The sequence below is a fragment of the Cheilinus undulatus genome, linkage group 19, assembly GCF_018320785.1.
Source record: "Cheilinus undulatus linkage group 19, ASM1832078v1, whole genome shotgun sequence".
Classification (NCBI taxonomy): domain Eukaryota; kingdom Metazoa; phylum Chordata; class Actinopteri; order Labriformes; family Labridae; genus Cheilinus; species Cheilinus undulatus.
This window is the reverse complement of record NC_054883.1, coordinates 13,642,689-13,648,688: the sequence shown is the minus strand read 5'-3', so window position 1 is coordinate 13,648,688 and position 6,000 is coordinate 13,642,689.

Genomic DNA, 6,000 nt, shown 5'->3' with positions numbered 1-6,000 from the left:
TCCCATTTCTATCCCGTTTTTGCCACTTTACCACTTGCTACTTTGATCAAATTTTTGCCACTTCTCACCCATTTCTGCTACTTTTAAAACCCCATTTCACCAACTTTTCTACTATCATCTTTTGCCATTTTTAACCTATTTAAGCCATTTTTAGCCCATTTTAAAGGAACAGTGTGTAGAATTTGACTGCATTTCGCCAAACGGAAACGGTGTATATGGGATATAATGTATATATATCTATGTGAAGTATGTTAAAATAGGTGCACAATCATCCCCTTTAAACTTTCGTTTTCTTTTTACAAGCTTAGAAAAAAGCTTTTTAAATTTACATTACTGCAGGTCACCCTCACGGAGGCTGACATAATGAACCGCCATGTTGTCTACAGCAACGTTTTGGGGACAGAAAGAGCGAAACGCGATTTTTAAATACGAACCTGCCCACCGGTCCTGAAAGCTACCTGGAAGGCAGGTAGAGAAGAAGACTGACCTATAATCTATAAAAATATTGGTTACAAAAATGAATGAATAAACCCTAACCTCGTCACTGCTGTAAATGATGTCTGGTGCACAGTCCTTTTTGGTCTTCACAGGCTCTCGTCGCTTAGTGATGTGATGTTTTGGTAACAGATCGGCTCATTCTAAAATCTGAACGCTAGATGTCGCTAAAATGCCAAATTCTACACATTGTACCTCTAATTCTATTTTTAAGAAAAGTGATTTACATTTATAAGAATGGTATTTACTACGGTACAAAAGAAGGCAACAATATATTTTATTAAATAAGAGTGGTTATTATTCAGGTTGAATATAAGATATGGATATTAAAGCTGAACTTTACAATGAACCATGATTTTGCTGACCTCCATGGTACCCCAGTTTGGCTGGGCCCCAGAAAGCTCTCCCCTTTATCCCCCCTCATGGGCAGCCTTGTCTGCACATGACTGTTCTTGATCTTGTATGGCTGTGTTCAACCACCTTCAGGTACAGTGGGTGTCCCTGGCATCTGGCACCTTTATTTTGGGGGTCATGGGCTGAAAAGGTTGAGAACCACTGCACTATACAGGTGCATCTCAAAGAGGATTGTCTAACAAAGCAGATTCAAGAACTTAGGGGAGCTTCACAAGGAGCGGACTGAGGCTGGAGTCAGATCAAGTGCCACCACACAGACATGTCTAGGAAATGGGCCACAAGTGGGGTGTTCTTAGTGTCAAGCCGATCAACGTCTTACCTGGACTAAGGAGAAAAAGAACTGGGCTGTTGATCAGTGGTTCAAAGTCCTGTTTTCAGATGAAGATAAAGTTTGCATTTCACTTGAAATCAACGTCCCAGAGTCCCAGATAGGTGCAGAATCCAAGGTGCTTAAAGTCCAGTGTTTTCACTTTCCACAGTCAGTGATGGTTTGGGGTGCCATGTGATCTGCTGCTGTTGGTCCACTGAGCTTTATCAAGTTTAGAGTCAATGCTGTCAGCGTCTACCAGGAGATTTTAGGCACATCGTGCTTCCATTTGCTGAGAAGCTTTATGGAGATACAGATTTGCTTTTCCAGCAGGACTTGGCACCTGTCCACAGTGAAGCCCAAACTACCAGAAACTGGTTGGCTGACCATGGTACTACTGGGTTTGATTGGCCAGTCAGCTGGTCTGACCTGAACCCCATAGAGACTCTCTGAGGTATTGTAAAGTGGAAGATGAGAGACAACAGACTCACCAATACAGATGAGCTAAAAGGCTGCTATCAGACCAAGCTGGGCTTCACAACAGCCCAGCAGTGCCACAGGCTGATTGGCTCCATGCCATGTCACATAGATGCAGTGCTTTGTGCAAGAGGAGCTCAAACCAAGTACTGAGTTCATAAATGAACATAATTTTCCAGAGCTCTTTCACTTTGTAAGAGATTAATCTGGAATAAATGGATGCTTAACTTCTTGAACTAAATCAGAGGGATATTACAAATGTTTTCATGATATTCTAATTATTTGAGACGCACCTGTGTCTCACTGTGTAAGCTCTTAATGGGATCAAATTCAGATGTTATAGCTGAATTAAACCAGGCTTTGGTTTTAGGTTAGTAGCCAGGATTAATGTTCTGCTCTGTGGTGCTGATCAATGACTGTTTTAAATGACAGTTTCTGCCGTGGCCACACTGAGACATCACTTCTATCCAGCTCTTATGGAGAGGAATCATAAAACTCTGTTTGTATGGCATTATTACATTTACATTGGTATGGCAACCCAGATTAATTGACAAATTAAAGCTCACTCAATAAAGAACAGTCCAGCTAAACATGCAACATTAGCACTGCTGCCCAGGTTAAACTAACAACAATGAGGCAGAATCTACCTGCTGATGAAGATCATGTAACAGGACGAAAAGCTCCAGGAGAGCTGCAAATATGTATCCCCATCAGAGGTTTTTGAAGAAATGTATGCATTTGTATCAAGAATGCCATTTTAACCTTTTTAGAAAATGTTGTACACTAATGGCACACTTAAAATTTAAAAGCACCTTATGGATTTGATTTATTCTTTCAAGTTTCTGGAGTGATGCCGCCATATTGCAGCTGCTATTGGCTCTTATCTCTGTGTCATCATTGAGATGGTTGTTATGGCAACGGAAAGAAACACTGTGTCATCTGTTACATCTGCTTCATGTTAGCAAACACTGTAACTCAAGCTCTCCTCGCTGACTCATTAAAGAAGTTGAGACATTAGGCAGAGATTATTGTCGGCGGTGTGATTTGTTCTTTTAGCTGTCAGTGAAGGCCGGAGTGGGCGGGACATCCTGTGGGAGCGTGTGGTTGGACAGTGGGCGAGGAGGCAGTGTCTGCTTATTTGATAAGAAGTCGTCCGTCAGGAAGGAAAATAAACAGCTGCAGCTACTGCAGAGCAGAGGAAGAGCTGTTACTGGAGCACAACACAATATTTACACTGCCGGACCAACAGACACAGACGCACAGACACAGACTCACACTCTTCAGATCTAAAACCTGCTCACAATCAGAGCCTCACATCCAGACATTCATATTTACAATGCACAGGTGTGAGGGGGAAAACACATACAATCATCAGAGATTACAGTAAAAGGAGACGTGCTTTATTGTGCACGTACAACTGAGTACATGTAAAGTTCTCCTATTAAAATAGAACTCTTCTTTTGACAAGATCTAAGTACAAAGGAATATTGTTTGGTTCTCATTTTGACCCTTCATTTTAGGACTTTTGAAAAGTTTAGTACAGGATGTTTTCAGGTTTCAGGCTTATTTATTTCTAATTATATCAAATCCATGCCAAGGAGGCCTCATATTTAGGTCTCTGCTGCCAAAAAATGTTGGAACCCTATGGGTTTGTTAATTCAGATTAGGAAAATGCAAACAGAGTTTAAACTCTGAATCACTGCTGAGGATCTTCTGAGTGTTTATTGCAGTCTGTTGTTATGATGTCAAGGTTTGAAGCTAAACTCATGACATCACCTCTGGACTTCACCTGTGAAAATTAACTGGAGATTGTAATTGGGTAAATTTGTTTAAAGATACAGGGATTAACACTAATCATGACTGTTTTTGTAAATAAGATTTTATGGTGATTTCAGCTGAAAAACATTCTCTTAATCATGTGCTACAGCGTGCATAATCTTTTAGTGTCATCATATAATGCAATTGTTTTAATGTAAATGTTTTTGTATATTGAAATAAACTACATGAGAAAAAAAATCTTATATCTAAATCCATAATTATTGGCCACAGAGGCAAGTCTAATTCACCAGAGTAGAACTGATTGTGAAATCAATCTTAATAAGAGGCTATGCTTTTTTTCAGACACTTGTCAGTACCGATAAAAGATTTCAGGTCTCCTTGGACCACAGATTGAATAAAAGCATGGATGTAGTCTCGGTAACGTGGCCTTTGCTTTCTAAAGAGGTGTTATGAAGCCCAAGGATAGCAGTTGTCATCCTGCAAACTCCTGCTAACTTTGATAAATAAAGCAGCAGGCAAAGAGATGAGCTGAGGCTCCCCTTAAGCCTTGTGACAAACAGCTGCAGCATGCCAACCATCATTTATATCAGCCACACCCCAAATTGTGCTACTGCTTGTCTTTGAGCAGTAAAAGTGTTGAAACTGTTGAATTATAAACATGTTTTTACCTGAAAAAAAAGTTGTAAACTTGTGAATTTCTGCTGTAAAATTTGATATTTAAAAATGAGAACTAATGGGGATGAACTCACTTTTCCAGACAGCCTCAAGTGGACAATTGAGGAACTGCAGTTTTTTTTTTCACATTTGCAATGGCTGTTTTTCCACACCAGAGGTTGTTTCTTACTTTGGAGGCATGTTTCACAATGTTTAAAAACCAAATTAGATAGTTTTGATACACTTTTTTAATAGCTACACACCATTAAGAATTAGTAAAGAATAAGTGAAAACTTGACTCATCATCTCTAAAGCATTATTTATAAAGACATTTGTGAAATGAGCTATTAGTGAAGTATTAATAAAGAAATAAAACTAGTGCTGTCAAACAAAAAATAAATCAATAATTGATCAATCAAATTTTTTTTATCTCACGTTGCAAAAGAAAAATATTCTTTTTTTAATATTAAAAATATCAGGGTGTTTTGTTTCACTTAAACTGAGATTTGAAAGGTTAAATTCCTACAATTTGATCAATACTTGATGTTCATGATCAAATTTGATGTTGTTTGACTTACGCAGACCTTTTTTTTGGAAAAATGAGGGGGGTTTTTTTGCACTTTAACTGGCATTGAAAGGGTTAAATTCCTAAAAAATACATCAATATTTGATATTTATGATCAGGTCTGGTCTTGATTTGAAAAATCAATGCAAAAGAGGATGGAAAAATACATTAATGCCTATTTTTTTCTATTGCTATTCATATATGCTATGGAATAATAAATGAAGACAGAAGCGGAAAGCACATTTCATTTTTTTGTTTGGCTTATTTATAAAGAAATCCTGGTTTTTATTTTGTAGACTAAATTCTTAGATATAATGACCATGAGCGCATCACTAAATGAGAAAATAATCATAAGTTGCAGATTTACACAAGTGTAACAAGTGTCAAAATGTTGATTCAGTCCTATAAAAGGCCATCCCATGAAGCGTTAATGCACTGCTTATTTTTGTAAGGTGTTCATGTTATTGTTTCCACCCTGCCTGTGCATGTTTCTCTCTGTATGAAAGAGCATCATGCAGGACTGTTTGTTTAGATAAGGAAGGAGGGGAGAGCCAAGGGACCATGAGAGTCCTGACCTCCTGGCTCATAGCCCCGCCCTCTGCCTGTGACTGACAGATAGCATCAGTACGGCTCCTTATCAGCTCCCTGCCCCGTCTCTGATCTGGGATCTGCCTCCCAGCGCTGCAGCCAGAGTGGAGGTGGAGGTGGGGGAGGAAGGAAAGAGGGCAGAGAATCATGCATGTTTAGGCACATATATGGACAGGTGGAGTTATATCAAAGGCGCTCTGTTCTTTTTGGACCTTTTTTCTTTTTCTGTGTTTTAAAGGCCTGTTTTTTTTGCCCCAGACATGATGAACTGCTAAATACAGAAAGAAAGGAGAATGAAGTAGTCTGTTTAAGTAAAGGCAGCTTTATTACACTGCTCCTTCTCTCTCACTTTCTTCACTTTCTCCTGCTTTCCTGTAAGAATTAGTCATAATGAGAGTGACTGCCAGTGGACGCCTTGCACAGTATATTGTGAGTCTATGTGGGTGTGTGTTATTGCTCTTGGATAGCGGGCCGGTCTGTGTTTGCGGCCTGTGTTTGGGAGTCTCTGTAAGTCATTTGGTGTGTTTTTCGGAGGGGGTGAGATCATGCTTCGCCGCTGACACTGAGCATAAAGACGCATTGAGCTGAGCGTGGACCATAGGCCAAGAGTCTGGAGGTTGGAGGGAAACAGTATGCACACAGTCTGTCTCTCAGGGCAGTGAGTGTAGAGGGCTCCCGAGGGCCAGGGGGACTATCGTTTTCCCTGTTAATTATGACCGTC